The following is a 16,049-nucleotide window of genomic DNA, read 5'->3' as shown; positions in this document are numbered from 1 at the left end:
CGCGTAGAACGCCGCCATTCACCTCTCACCGCGCTCTCCGCCTCGAGGACCACCTTGAGGCTGACAGCGAAGCCGGACCTCTAACTGCCGCGATAACGGTCACGTGATAACGGTCTTGCGCTAATGGATCGCATGCGCGCACGCCCCAAGGACTGCGCATGCACCCTGCCCCTAGTACAAAAACGCTTCCTGGAGTTTTTGAGAACTTTAACAATATCAACTTGGAGAAGTTTAACAATGTCAACTGCTTCTCAAGTGTTTTTTACCCAGTAACTACGTGTGCCCAGTACTCGGCTTAATTCCCCCGGCAAGTCGAGGAATAGAAGATGCATTGGGCCTCACCCAGGACCTTGGGCTCCATTTGGGGAAATGGAGCACTCATATTAAAAGTTTGTTTTCTTTCCGTCAGTGATTGGGAGCTTGAATCAGGAGACACTCAGCCAGCAGGGGGATGAGGGCAGGGACAAGACTCCTAATTTGGAGGAAGACAAATCTGAGTACAAATTGGGGCTTTTCCCCTCACTGAGTTCCATGAAGCTGTGGGTGAGTCAGTTTCTGTCACCGGGGCTCAATTTCCCAGGCTGTAAACAAGGAATAGCAACGTCTACCACAGTAAGTCATGGTGGGAATGAAAGAAGATAACATGTATAAAGTGCCTAGCTTGGTCAGTATTATAAATCCCTCCAAAGTGAGGAAATCAACAGGTTCCCCCTCCCTTTTATTCATTTATTTATCTGACTGCACCACGCGGCTTGCAGGATCTCCGTTCCCGACCAGGGAATGAATCCAGCCCCAAAGCGATAAGTCCTAACCCCTGGACTGCCGGGGAATTCCTCCCTCCCTTTTAAAATGTTATTTTTTAATTTTTTTTAATTTAAATTTTTATAACTAAGAACACAAGCAGAATTATACATAAAAAAATACTGATTTTGATAACAATAACAACAACAAAAAAAGACAAGTTAAACAACAAAAAGATTTTCCTTTCTTACAGGTGGACATTGAAGTGGACCTAATTCGTTTTTCTTTTTAAAAGCCTCCAAAGACAAAAGCAGCTTAAAATCTAATTAAAATGAATAAATAATGTTTACTAAATTACTGGTCTCCGGCACCATTTTCTGTTGTTTCGATGCAGGTTCTTCTTTGTCTGTTTCTTCTCTTGCTCTTTTTACTGGTCTAGATGCACCATTTTCATCGTGTTCATCATCACTGTCAAATTTAGTTTTCTTGCCCTGAAACTACTTTTCCTTTAGCAGACGCAATCTGGGCAGCTTTATTTCCCTTTCCTTTTCCTTTAAATCTGAGACCTTTTGACTTCCATTTGTTTAGGGATTCTTGTTGATCTTCTATTATTTTTTCCAATGCTTCTTTTTCCACATCTCCTTCTAGTACTTCTCGGGTGACCTCTTTGTTCCTTAATTGTAGGTTACCATTATTTGCGTCTTTTGCTTTATCCCGTGCTTCCTTAGCTTTTTCTTTAAACAGAATTATTCCCTCTTTGGCTCCTCTGACAAAGTCTATCCATTTTATTTCACCATGATTTGAGAAAAGGATATGCAAATCTTCTCTACACGTCTGATCATCTAAGTCGCCCAAGAATTGCAGTAAGCAGCCAATCTTTTCTTCTAGAGATTTCATTTCAGCATTTTCTGCTAACTTTTGTTTTTCTTCTTGCTCTTGTTTAGCTCGTAATTTAGCTTCGATTTTATTTTGCTTTCTTTCTTCATTTTTTTTTTGCAAAGTAATCTTCCTTGAAAAGTATTAGCAGGTCTGTGTCTTTGTACTTCTGGCCAGGGGTCTCGACAAACTTCTTAGCAGATTCAATGGTATCAAATACAGCAAATATTGATCCCTTAAATGCTTTGTGCAATGTTCTTCTCATCTGAATATTTAGTACCTGACCTTTATCTTCCAACCATTATTTTATGTCATCAAAGGTTGCATCAATTGGGAAGCCTTTAAAATAAACAGACCTGTTTTTTACATCATTTTTATACTCATCAGTCACTTCAGGGAGGGGTTTGCTTGGAGATCTTCTAATTTTAGTTTTATCTTCACTTTTTTCCATAAGTTCCACCTTTGATTTGCTCAATGCTTCTACTATTACGTTAAAGTCTGTTGTTAGACGGTTTAACCTATTAAATTTTATCATTATCTCCAAAGATACCCAGACTTCATCCAGTTTGATCTATTCCTTTAAAAATTTGTCACGTGACAAATTGAAGTCACCAAAATAATATTCGATTTGATGACAGATTTTGGCCTCCAGGGCAGCCATTTTTTCATTATCACCATTTTCTGCCATCTTTAAGTTCCCGGTCCCACAGAGACACGCCACAGGGTCACTAACAGCAACAGCAACGTCTCCAATCCCTAGCCTAAAATGTTATTTTAATTATGGTAAAAAAACACATAAAATTTACCATCGGGCTTCTCTGGTGGCACAGTGGTTGAGAGTCCGCCTGCCGACGCAGGGGACATGGGTTCGTGCCCCGGTCCGGGAAGATCCCACATGCCGTGGAGCGGCTGGGCCCGTGAGCCATGGCCGCTGAGCCTGCGCGTCCGGAGCCTGTGCTCCGCAACGGGAGAGGCCACAACAGTGAGAGGCCCGCGTACAGCAAAAAAAAAAAATTTACCATCTTAATCATTTTAAATCATATAGTTCAGTAGTGATAAGTATATCCACATGTTGTGCAATCTCTAGAACATTTTAATCTTGCAAAATTGAAACTATACCCATTAAACAAAAATTCCCCATTTTCTCCTCCCCCTTGTGCCTGGTAACCACCATTCTACTTTCTGTTTCTATGAACTTGACCACTTTAAATACCTCCCATAAGTAGAATTATGCACTTTTTGTCCTTTTGTGTCTGGCTTATTTTACTTTGCAAAATGTACTCAAGGGTCATCCATGTTGTAGCGTGTGACAGGAGTTCCTTCTTTTTTAAAGTTGAGTAATATTCCATGGTATGAATATACCACATTTTGTTTATCCATTTTTCCTCAGTGGACATTGGATTGCTTCCACCTCTTTGTGGAATTGTGGATGACACTGCAATGAACAAAGGTGCGCAGATATCTCTTTGAGACCCTGCATTCAATTCTTTTGGTTGTGTCTACATCCAGAAGTAGGACTGCTGGATCATATGGCTAGTTCTATTTTATTTTTTGAGGAAGCTCCATACTGTTCTGCATAGCAGATGCATCATTTCAAAATCCCACTGATGGTGCACACTGCTTCCAATTTCTCCACATCCTTGTCAACACCTGTTATCTTCTTTTTTTGTTTTTTTAAGTAGCCATCTTAATGTGTGAAGTAAACAGGATCTCTTTTTGCAGAACTATTATCATTTCTTCTCACCACTCCAGAAATGCTGCAAATGAGTCCGATTGCAGGATTGACCCAGCATTTGGTCAAAGGAGTGTGTTTTGTCTGTGATCCTTGGAGAATCAAGCCAAGTTGGACAGGGATGCCAGGGCTTTCAACCTGCTGAGAGCTGTCCACTGTGGCCTGCAAATGGGGAGGCGCACACACGAGCTGCTAAGGTTGGCCAAGTCTGCTACTATATTTGCTTCGGCTCCAAAGATCCCACAAAGGAAACAAGGGACCTGCTGCGGGGGGGGGGGGGGGGGCGCGGGGGGTGCGGCGGCGGGGGGGGGCATATTCCCCCCTGCCCCCCGCCCCATGCAGCCCTTCTCATCGTTCTCAGTGACCTCTCCCCACTGTTATCTTGCTCCTGACATGTCTCCTGAGATTACCTTTGGTGAAGAAATTCTTGTTGAGAAGTTCAAAGCCAGGGCTTTGGGGCTCTGTTGAAGGACTCTGGGGGTGGGGCCTCGAGGCACTACGGAGACCAAGTAAAGAGGTGGCTTGCATGGGGTGCAGCACAGCTGGTAGAGGTCCCTGCAGTTGGGAAGCTGCTTCAAAAGCTCATGTGCTGCCCAGGAGAGAGAGATGAGCAAGAGAAAATTCCAGATATGGGGCCCTGCAGAGAGAGAATCTCAATCTATGAGGGGTGCAGCTGAGCAGGGCCAGTGGTGCTTCCCCAAAGAGACAGTGAGTTAGACCATGGCTTGTGAAGTCAGAAGAGACTGGGGTTCAAATCTGACCCGGCTCCACCACTTACTAACTGTGTGGTCTTGGGCAAGTTATGAAGCCTCTCTGAGCCTCAGCTGCATCTTTTTTTTTTTTTTGTGGTACGTGGGCTTCTCACCGTTGTGGCCTCTCTCGTTGCGGAGCACAGGCTCCGAACGCGCAGGCTCAGCAGCCATGACTCACGGGCCCAGCTGCTCTGCGGCATGTGGGATCTTCCCGGACCGGGGCACGAACCTGTGCCCCCTACATCGGCAGGCGGACTCTCAACCACTGCGCCACCAGGGAAGCCCTGCATCTTTAAAATGCGAACAAAAATGCAACCTCTGTGAGTTATTATGAGATCAGTATCAGTATTGTTTATCACAGTAGCTACAGTTTTTTGTTTGTTTGTTTTCTGTTTTTTTGGCTGCACCACGAGGCATGCGGGATCTTAGTTTTCCGATCAGGGATCAAACCCGTGCCCCCTGCATTGGGAGCACAGAGTCTTAACCACTGGACCTCCAGGGAAGTCCTAGCTACTGTTTATTAAGCACTGCTCCCCCCACCACCCGGTGTGCCAGGGGCTTTGTCAAGTACCTGCTAAGCATGCAGTGTGATAACAGAGGTCAAGTGTGAAGGCTCTTGGTGACTGACCTTGGTGAAAAGCCCAAACCTGCTACTTGTTAACTGTAGGACCCCAGACAAGGCTGTTAACCTCCCAGCGCCTCAGCCTGCTCGTCTTTAAAATGGGGATGATAAATGGGAATGATAATACCTGTCTCCCCAGGTATCACGCAGTGCTTTCCTTCAAGGGTTCATAACACACCTTTGTCACTTCCATCTTCCCCGTGCAAATGGGAGGGGTGGGATGGGGTGTCCCGAGGCTTTGAAACCGTTCTGGTGTTTACCGCAGCCCAGAGAAGAGACTCAGTGGAACTCGTGATTGGAAAGATCTGCAGGAGATTGCATGTTCTGGAATGAAGATGCCGTCAGACTGGGGCACTGGAAGAATGCTGGCCTGACGTCTGGGGGCCAGGAGAGAGGGCAGTTGTCCTGTTCAAAGGGTGGGTCTCCCAAGAGACCCAGTGCTGACTGCTCAGTCCCTCATTCTCCCCAGGAGAGTGTCCAGGGCACACTTGTTCTGCCTCCGTCCTTGCTGAGAGCTGGCCCCGGCTGCCGGCTACAGAGCTCCCTCCATCCACCCCCTTGCCATCCAGCATGTGCATGCTGCCTGTGCGTGGTCGGATTCCTGAGTTTTCAGCCTCACTGCCCTCCAATCCCAGGCGCAAACCGGTCCCTGTCACCAGAGACTTTTCTGTGAGGCTGACACAGCAAAGGGAGCGGAGATGGTCTCTCGTCAACACAGACAGAGCAGGAGAGAATAAGAGCTGGGGTGGGTGGGGGCCCTGGCTGAGCCTGAAGGGACTCAGGACCGGCCCCGGGAACGGCACTGACCTGAGCAGCTGGGCCTAAGAGCGCCTGCCTGGGCCAGCTCTTCTCCCCCTCATCCAGGGGAAGGTTCCGAGAACCAGCCGACTAGTTCCTCCTCCTCCAGGCCTGTCACCATTTCCACACACAGCAGGGTCTGGGGGTGGAGGCTTTTTCCAGACATGTATTTAAGTAAGGAGAGAAAACAAGGCGAGTCGCCCAGGATTTGCCAAGTCAGTAGGCAGCAACACAACCCGAGAGGCCAAAAATAAGACAGCGGCGAGGGTCACCCTGCTCTCCTGAGCTGGAGACAGTTTACAACCCGTGCTGAACACTCCATAATCACACTTTTGTTTGAGGATGCCCCTTGATCCCAGGGCATCGGTCTCCTGGTTGGAAGGTAGCTGAGCCCTGATTGTGGGCAGTGAGTAATGGTGACTCAGGGAAATTCGAAAGGACACAGGGAACACCATCGAAGTCATCTGGGGACATGCCCTGGTTCCCCCTGCCGGTCAGGGAGCCAGGAGTTCTGGTCTCCATTGTAAAGGAGGAATGTCTGAAGTTTTCTCTGGAACTTCGGCAGAATTCTATGGGCTGTTTCACAGGAAGCATTATGCTATGGGTGTTTTTCTTGGGGGGGGGGAAATTACTAAGATTTCTTTCACCTTTATAGCTATTTATGAATTAGCTCCTTTTCTCTTTTAGCTCCAGATTATACTCGTCTCTTTATTCTGATGGGGCATCTGTTACCTTGTATGACAAACAGCACTCCAGAAAGCAAATAATGACAGTAATAATGGCTAACATTTATTCAGCCCTTATGGCATGCCAGGTACTGGTCTCTCCATATATCTTTGTGTTTTGTCAAATCTGAGACTCCATCAGTCTTCAGATATTCCACAAACGATGTATCACTAAAGAATGCTGCCAATTAACCCATGACATGCCATTGATTTTAAGACTCACTCAGATTTCAGAAATGTTAAAACAGGAATGTTAGAATCAATGAAATCCAGTAACCGATTCTCAGTTGTCATCCTTGCCTTACAGATGGATAAACTGAAGAACAGAGAGGCTGAGTAAAGCTGCCTGAAGTCACACAGCGAATATGTGGTGGAAATGGAACTCGAACCTAGAGTCAGGTTTCAAAGCCTGGGCTTGTAACCACTGTGCTGTATTGTGTCTGAGAAGTGGTTTCTGTCTATCCATGGGGAGGACAGAGGGAAGGACGCAAAACACAAGAGGGAAAGTTGGACTCCACCCTCTGCTCCCTCTTCCTCATCGTCCCCAGGGCCAGTGTGGATGTCCCTTCTAAAAACTGCTCCCAGATCTTGCTGCTCCTCTCACTCCCAGCAGCTGGCACCCTGGTTCTGTTCTTCCTTGACACTCTCTTGCCCCTGCTTGGATTATTGCAGTAGCCTCTTAGCTGTCACCCTCCTCCAATTCCCCCCACCCCATCTCCATGCATACTGACCCAGAGTCATCTTCTTAAAATGTGAATCTGGTCTTGTTACTATTCTGAAACCTCTGAGGGATCCAAATCCTAGCAAGCAACTCCTCATTCATTCAGCTGTTTCAGCACTTACTCTGCGTCAGGCCCAGAGAATGGAAAGGTGAGCAAACCCCCATGTGGTCCACAGCCACCATCCCACGGAGAAGCGAGACCCCTCAGGGGGCAGATATGACCCAGTGTGAAAATGCTTCAAAGGTGGGGTGCGGTAGAGTGCTGAGCTGGTGGGAGAAGCACCTGCTCTGGGGACTCAGGGACCCCTTTGTGGAGGTTGAATGGAGTTCACCAGGCAAAGAACAGCAAGAATTCCCAGGCAGAGGGAACAGCATGTGCAAGGGCCCAGAGTTGAGAGAGAGGCTGGAGCAGAGTGTGGGTGTGTCCCCACTGAGTCTAGAAGGACAGGCTTGGGGTGGCTGGGCTCTTTCCTTTTCAACCTCTGCTCCCTTCTCTTCCTCTCCCCACAACATCCCTCTGCAGTAGGTACTTGTTTCTCAAACTGGCATCTTCCTCTGCACCCATCCTCCACAGGTAGCAACCCCTCTGCTCATCAAACTCATCCTTCCAGACCCTCCTCTGTGAAACCATCCCTGACCCTTGACTTCGCTCTCTGGCTTCTGAGCCAGGCAGAAGCCTGGGAAACTTGTCTTGGGTTCAGTGTGGGGGATTTTGGAGAATTTTGACAGAATTCAGCTGAGTAAAAGCCAAAGTCCTTACAAAGGCTTATAGGACCCTGCACAGTCTGGACAACCCGCCCCCAGCCTTGGACCCTGTTTTCCACTGCTCTCCTCTTCGCCTGCTCTGCTTCAGCTACACTGGTCTCCTTGACGGTCCTTAAATATGGCCCCCACCCTGCATTCTTACCCCAGGTCCTTTGCACCTGCTGTTTCTAGTACACCTTTTCCCTCCCTTATTTTACACCTTCATCTTCATCAGATTTTCCTCAAATATCACCTCTCAGAGAGGTACACCCTAATACTCTACTTAAAACTGCAACCCCTATCTCACGCCCTTCCCTGCTTTTTCCCCACAGCACTCACCATCTTCAAGAGCTCGTATGATTCACATACTTATTTGTTTACTGTCTGTCTTTCCCTGTGAAAAGTGAGTTCCAGGAGGGCAGGGATTTGGGTCTGCCTGGTTCACTCTGTATCCTTAGCACCTAGCAACACTGCCTGGCGTACAGTAGGTGTGCAATAAATATTTGTTGGGTTGAATGAATGAATTCTGAGTTCTGACTGTGTGCCACGCAGGCTCTGCCCTGGATGCCACGGAAGCTGGAAAGCAGGAGGAACAGGGTCTCTGCCTCTCCAAGGGTGCCAGCCAAGCTGGTTCCGGCGGGCAGTGGGACAGGTCCCTGACAGCCAGGTGAGTCCTGGGTGAATCACCGCTAATGAGATGGTGAGGGCCACGCCAAGCTGCTTGCCACAAGGGCGGCCGACAGGTAACTGCCTGTCGCCAGGAAACTCCTCAGTAAGGATTGAGCAGGACCCTGGGCGGGGGCGGGAGGAAGTGCCCACCTCCCCTCGAGACCCCACCCATTCCTGAGGACTGAGTCGGCTCACCTGGGCTCCCCCACCCCCAGGCCTTGGCGAGACACTTGTTTCTCAACCTTGGCTTTGAGATGATTTCCTTCCTAAAAGGAGTTTCGCTCGCTGCATCCCACAACCCTCCTGGGCAGGGCCTGTTTGTCAGCTAGCCCTGTCTGTGTCACCGAGTCTGCAGAGGGAAGGCAGCTGGGCCTGGAAAACCCCAGGACCCCTCTGGGAAGCCCTAGGGAGAGTCAGTCGACCAGTTGACCAGAGTTTATTAAGTGGGAGTATAGGATCAATGGGGTTTCTAAAGCCCGACTGAACAGTGTGAAGGGGTCTCCCTGACCACATTCCACCTGCCCATTGGAGCCTTGGGCCCACCAGGGTGCCTGCCCAAGCCCAGGCAAGATGACCACCCAAGTCGGGGCATTGATTTCTGTGAGCCTCCATTTCCTCATCTGCAGAGTGGGGCAAAGCCTCCTGTCCCGTGGGCGGCCGCAGGGCCAGCATGAGATCATGGGTACACAGAGCGAGGAATGCAGGTGGGCAGCCAGGCCTCCGCCCCACAGCCCAGAAGATGTGGCCAATGTGGCAGATGTCTGGGGAGGAAGCTGGCCAGGCCCTGTCCCAGAGTCAACGAGACCGGTCCATCAGTACCTCTCTCCCTTCCTCTCAGTCGGGGCACTTGGAGTCCCAGCAGGCCCTCCTACCCAGAACCCAAAAAGCCCCCAGCTGGGTTGCCTCACTGCAGCCCTCTGTCTGGGTCTGAAATCCCCATCCTTATTTATTTGTATCACAGTAACACGTCTATCGCTTTCAGTGAATGTATTTTTTGGCCAGTTATCAGATGTCCAAGGGGCACTGCCCAGCTGCCAGGCACAGTGCCTGGTGATGGATGCAGAGATGGTGAGGCCTGGCCCCGTCTCAAGGGTGCACAGTCTTGTAAATACACCGCATGTGAAAACACCAGCAGGGCTCCTTGGGTACTCAGAGCAGGAGTGGTCGGTGGGGTGAGGCGGGTGTCGGGCAGAGCCTCATAGAGGAGCTGCAGCTTGGACAGGGCTGTCCTTGTGCTTTGCTGACCTACCTTTGCCGTTTAATCCTCACCACAGCCTTGTGATGCTGCCAGCACAGGTATCATCATACCCATTTTATGGATGACAAAACCAAGGTTCAGAGAGGTGAGGGGACTTGCCCAAGGCTTCCGTGATAGTGAGTGGCAGGGGCTCATCTGGAATCCCAGTTTCCCAATCTCCATGCAGCAGTCTCCCATGCCCTGCCTCAAGTTCCTTCTTCCCCTCACGTGTTTGTTTTTACGGCAAACACTACACGGGTGCTTGGCATGTACTGGGCGCTGGCCGTAAGCTGGCGACTTAGAGGTGGCAAGGTAGGGTCTAGAGGAGAAACCACACATATACCCAGATGCTGAAATCTTTCATTCAGTTTTCCATTCAACAGGTTCACTGAACACCTACTGTGCATCAGGTGCTGGGGATACAGCAGTGAACAAAATAGGCAAAGAGGACAGCCCTCGTGGAGGTTTTCTTCCAGTAGGAAAACAGACAATCAAGTAAGTGGGCAGTGCCCTGAAGGAGCATCACACAGGGTAAAGGAAAGAACACAGTGGTCAGGGAGGGCCTTTCCAGAATAAGTCATATTAGCTTGTGGTTGTTTCTGAGAAGACATTTGAGTGGAGGACGCCTGTGGATAGCCGAGGAAGTGTGCCAGGCAGAGGAAACAGCAGTGCAAAGGCCTTGAGGCAGGAGTGTGCTTGGGTGTTTTGAGGAGCATCAGGGAGCTGAGTAGGTAAGTGGGGGAGTGGTAGGAAGTGAGGTCAGGGAGGTAATGGGAGTGGGGGAGGTACAGATCCTAAAGGCTTGTAGGTCATACTGAGGTCTCTGCTTTTAACCCTGAGTGAGGTGGGAGCCATTGGAGGGTTTTGAGCTGAAGAGTGACCTGGTTAGACTTAGGTTTCAAAAGGATCTTTCTGGATGCTGTGGAGACAGACTCTAATGGGGCAAGGGATGGAAGAGGACAGGGAGATAATGGGGGGCTGCTGAGACCATCCAGGTAGAGATGGGCTAGGTTGGTGATGGTGGAGTGGGAAGAAGTGGTCACCTCGGGATGTTCTGAAACTAGTCCCAACAGCATTTGCAGACTGGACAGGAGGTATGCAAGAAAGTGACAAGGTCAAGAGCGACCCTGGCTCCAGGAGCAGGAGGGCAGCTCTGCCCAGGCCAGGTCCACCCAAAGATGGCGCATCCTTCGCCTGGAGCATGGCATGGGGCATGGCACTGCCCGGGAGGATGTTGAGTCTGGACAGTGCTGGGCCCTTCTTCCCTCCCACCTTGTGGCTGCATGGCCTCCTCATTTCATTTCAAACGCTGTGAACTGGGCCCAGCAGCTGCCACTCCCCTCCTACCCTGGGTGGGACCATCAACCTGCACAATGTTTCTGGAAAGCATTTTGTCCATATGTATCAAGAGTCTTAAAACTTGTCATGGGGCTTCCCTGGTGGCGCAGTGGTTGGGAGTCCGCCTGCCGATGCAGGGGACCCGGGTTCGTGCCCCGGTCCGGGAGGATCCCACATGCCGCGAAGCGGCTGGGCCCGTGAGCCATGGCCGCTGAGCCTGTGCGTCCGGAGCCTGTGCTCTGCAACGGGAGAGGCCACAACAGTGAGAGGCCCGTGTACCGCATAAAAAAAAAAAAAAAAAACCAACTTGTTATGCCCTTGGACCCAGTGAGTCCCTTTCTAGGAGGTTCCCCTGGAGAAGTCACCTGAAACGCGGGCAGCAGTTAGTGCATCAAGAGCTCCACTTAGGCTCTCGTGCTGCCCTTAAATTCATGTTTCCTAAGGGTTTTAATGTCAAAGGATAACATTTATGCTACAATGTCAAGTGGATACAATATTGTGCATGAGACACATATACAAGGAAGGAAATAGACAGTGATTACCACTGAGCGGAACTTCGATCGCTATTTTCATTTTCTTCTTTACACTTTTCTGCTTTGTACTGATGTTCTAAAATGGACATGCTTTGCCTTCATGATAATTTGATTAAAAAGCACTATTCAAAATAGAAAGAGAAAGGAAATGTGAGTTCCCAGAAGCTGAGGAAGCACAGCAGAGGCCAAGCCAGGAGCAGAAAACCAACTGACCCATCCCTTTCAGGGAAAGGCAGCAGCCACGTGGAGAAAGGCAGGCCTGGTGCCCCGCCAGCCGGACAGCCGGCCCCTGGGCTCACTTCCTCCAGCATAACTGCCCAGAGGCTGAGCTGAGAATAGTGGCGGGAGAGAGCAGAGCCAGGTCCAGAGGCCACTCTTCCTCCCCTTCCTACTGCTCAGGCCACAGGGTTACGTCCCTTTTCCTTGGGCCCCTATAGCCTTGGAGTTTGCCCCTCCATCTCCTCTGCTTCCATTATATCTCACCAGAAACCTGCTGCTTTTGTGCTGTGTTTATAACCTTGTGTCTCGACTGACTATGAGTATCCTGTATCCAGGGGTTCTCAAAATGTGGTCCTCAGACTAGCAGCGTCAGCACCACCCAGGAACTCGTTAGACGTGCAAATTCACAGGTCCCACCCCAGACCCACTGAATCTGAAACTCTGGTGGTAGAGCCCAGCAATCTGTGTTTTAACAAGCCCTTTAAGGCTACAGTTTGAGAGCCACTGCCTTATGATACAGCCCCACTGTGGTCCTTGTTTTACATCGATTATTTGATTTTACATATTGCCATGATTTCCACTTAACAAAAAAAACAAGCTCAGAGAGGTTAAGGGACTTGGCCAAGGTCACACAGCCAGTCAGAGGCAGAGCTGGGACTCTGAGCCCATACTTTTATTTTAACCTTTGTGCTCTGCGGCTGCCTGGACTTCAGGCTCCCTTGTGGGGCTTGGCTCTGGGCATACACAGTGCCACGGACATGGGTTGAACGGGAGTTTGCACACTGTGGCATCAGAGCCCTGGCTGCTCAGTCGGAAGACCAAAGTGATTCCGCATGAGACCCAGTCAGCCTGGCCTCCTGTGCGCTGAGGGAGGCAGGCTCTGTGTGCCTGCTGAGGCCCCTCCAGTGAGGACAGCCAGTGGCAGTCAGGATGGACAAACACCTCAGTAGAGGGGCGCAGTGCCACCTGCTGGCCCACAGCACATCATCAGCGATGCTGGCTGATAAACACAGGGACCCACACACACTCAGGGACACCGTGACAAGCAAGCACGTGTCTCCTCCCACTGCACTTGGATGGACACATCCACACATGGATGTCTGGACCTGTGGGCACGTGGGGCTCTCAGCCACACTGCCTGGCAGATAGCATTAAATCCACTCATTTATTCATTTCTTCCCTCACCAAATGTTTGTTGAGATATGCCAAGCCCACAGCTCTGGCTGGTTGATGATCAAGAGACTGGGCAATCACTAGGCGATGTGGATAAAAGTCTTGGGAGGAATGTGTCCAGTGAGGTCACAGAGGCAGCCCCTAACCCATCTAGACTGGAGTTAGGGGCAGGGACAACTTCCCCAGGAAATCCATGCCCTGCTAGGTCTGAGCACGTGAGCAGGAGATGGCTGGGTGGGGGAAGAAAACAGGGGCTAAACAGAGCAAAGCCCAGGGGAGGAGCTGGAGAGGAGAGTTGGGAGCCCCAGCAAAGGGCCTTACACACGGGCCACAGAGTCTGGACTCTGTCCCCACAGGCAGTGGGGAGCCATGGAAAGTTTTCAGCAGGGGAATGCCATGGCCAGATTCTGGTGCCAAACCTACTGACACATTTGGACTAACACTTAGGCCCTGAGGGTCTCTTAGCCCCTTTTGTGGCTGGGCCTTGCATGTGATTTGTCCCTGTGTACTGTCTCCTCCTGCTGCAGCAGCTGGCCTTGGATGAGTCTGGGAAGGGGAGAGGCACCCCCCAGCCCCCAGAGGGAAGCTTGTGTCCAGTCTAGAAATGAACGAAGCAAACAGCAGCCACCGTTAAGGCAGGCATCCCTGTGTGCCCAGTATATGCCCTTTTTTCAACTCACCAGGCCATCCGAGACAGCTCAGAGGGTGTGACCTATTCCAAAACGTAGCTCCCTGTGCCCACTAGGTCCCCCAGTTCCCCCTACTAGAGGGTTGGTGCCTGTCTGCGGGATGGATGAGTCATGATGGGTGGTGAATACAGTAGGGGAGGCTGGAGCACTGACACGAGCACAGTCTGGGTTAGAGCCCTGCAGGATGGCGGGGAGGGGACCCTGGGTGGCTGAGAGACAGGGGAGCAGCATGAGGACCCCCCAAAGAGGAGGTGGCAGGTGGAGCTGAAGAGAAAACCTTGGCAGCTTCCCAATTCAACTTGGCCGTGCCTTTGTCAATGGCCAGCTCTCCACCAGCCTGGCCCCTGGCCTGGCCCGCGGCCTGCGGTTTTCCTCAGTAGAGCAGCGGTGGCAGCTTCCGAGAAGCCCCACCAAGACTTTCCTGTCAGAGCAACTCCAAGTTCCTCTTAAGGAAGGGGAAGTGGTGGAGTTTCTCCTAAGGGCTTTCAGTTTCTTTCTAAGAAGCCGGAGTGTCCCAACCCCAGGGCCCTGTGCAGAGCCAGGTGTTAAAAGGAGAGAGGTTCCACGTCGGGGGCTTTCCCACCTCAGTTCCAAACGAAGCTCATTTGTTGGGGCCCCGGGGTGGACATTGCAGAAGAGGAAACAAGACCTGTGTTTTGCAGGTCCTTTCCCATGCCCCCTCCTCTCTTCCTCCTCCAGGGACACACCCCCTGCACTCCCTCCCAGCCCCCACCAACAGGGCACATGCACAAAATGCTGCCTGCCCTCCCTCAGGGACATCCCGGGTGGAAACTTATTTCCTTAACCCTCAAAGCCAACTTCTTCTGAGTCCTGCTTCCTCCGGGCTCTGCTGGGCAACTGAACATCTAACCTAAACCAAGAGCCAACAGGTGACATCAGCTTCTCGCTGACTCTGGGCCAGGAAATGTGCCCATTTTGGAGACCCAAAGCTTCTTGAGGACATAGTGTGGGAACCCCAAGAACCGAGAGTCCACCTTTTTAAGAAGACCTGGCTTGGCGGTAAAGCAAAAGTCCTGATGTGATTATAACAATAGCCGTCATTGAGGTTAAGCACTTACCGTGTGCCAGCATTTTACATTAATTTCCTCCTATAACCCAGTCCCCCCGGCGATCGCATGACGAGGACACAATCATTATCCCTGAAGTCAAGCAACCTGTCCAACTCACACAGCCCACAAGCCCATTCTTCCCAGTAGACCTCTTCTCAGAAAGGCGGGGAAGAACGACTATCAGGCCTTCAAAGTAGCTGGCTGGGAAGGTGTGATCTCCAGTATCACCAGGAGTCTCAAAGTAAGCTCTGAGAGGTGAAGAGCAAGCGATCTAGTTAAAGCCTGCTTGCAGCACTGCCACGGCTGGGGTTCTCCCCAGTGCCTTACACACTCCTGTTGACTCTTCTATTTTCCTCCCACGGGCACTGTTTTAGGGTTTCTGCATTATGTCCACATGCGTTATGGGACAATGGGGGGATTCCCCCCAAACCATGATGCTGTTCCGTTCAAAAACATTTGCCTAGAGGTCCACAGCTGTGTGACTCATGCTGCTGAGGTGGCAAGAAAACTCACAGCTGCAGGGTGGAGGGTGGGCAGTTTAGTAAATAAAAATACAGGACACCCAGTTAAATCTGAATTTCAGATCAACAGCAACATTTGGGATGCCCTGATACTAAAAAAAAAAAAACCAAAAAACAGTGTTGTTTATCTGAAATTCAAATTTAACTGGGCATCCTGTTTTGTACTTGGCAACCCAAGACACTCAGCACCTGGGGCAAAGCTCCAGCCTTCCCCAAGTTTCGGCAGGGAGCTGTCAAGAGTAAGAGGCAAGCAAAACTGGGAGAAAACCACTCACCTGGGATGAAAACAAACCTAGGAGTTTGGTCAGAGAAGGATGGAAACACTGCTTCAAGGGTTCCTCCTGAGCAAACTCAAAATCTCACTCTCAACCCAGGGCAGAGTTCCGAGTGCAAATTCTGAAAAAATGCATGGTGTTCCTGAAGAAGACCTTCCTGCTCCTGGGTCTCAGTTTTCTCATCTCTGTCATGGGTAGGAGGTTTGGACTCTATGATGGCTAAGGACCTCCTAGCCCTTGGCTTTTCTGGCCTCATTGAAAATCTGCTAGAAGTAAGAGAAGGTGGGAGGTAGCCAAGGAGGAGAGAAGGAAGAGACAGCTCTGCTTGAAAAAGTGCCACCCCTCCTACCCTACAGCACCCAAAGGGGACTGGGGCATTGCGACTGGACCCTGGTTACTTGGAGGGCTCCTCTGGGGTCAGGCCATCCAGCTTTTCAAACACCCATGGAAACACCTGAGCCACAGCTGGGATCATTGCTAGCTCCAAAATTAGAAAAGTATAGTGTAAGGATGAAATGGCTAAATGGCTTCAAAATGTTAACTAGACGATTGTAACTCAGCTCCCATAGTTTATGTAACTTATATGTGCTGTGGCATGTGGGTCCATCTGAGTA

The 16,049-nt window shown here is 50.4% G+C and overlaps 1 pseudogene; it reads right to left on the bottom strand.

Moving 5' to 3' along the window:
- Positions 1–1,052: 1,052 nt before the first annotated feature.
- On the bottom strand, positions 1,053–2,305 carry LOC101286690 (lupus La protein homolog; annotated as a pseudogene).
- Between the last annotated feature and the right edge of the window lie 13,744 nt (positions 2,306–16,049).

This window comes from Orcinus orca, chromosome 10, assembly GCF_937001465.1.
Source record: "Orcinus orca chromosome 10, mOrcOrc1.1, whole genome shotgun sequence".
Lineage (NCBI taxonomy): Eukaryota > Metazoa > Chordata > Mammalia > Artiodactyla > Delphinidae > Orcinus > Orcinus orca.
The sequence above is the reverse complement of the archived record's forward strand: the minus strand, read 5'-3'. Positions and strand labels throughout refer to the sequence as shown.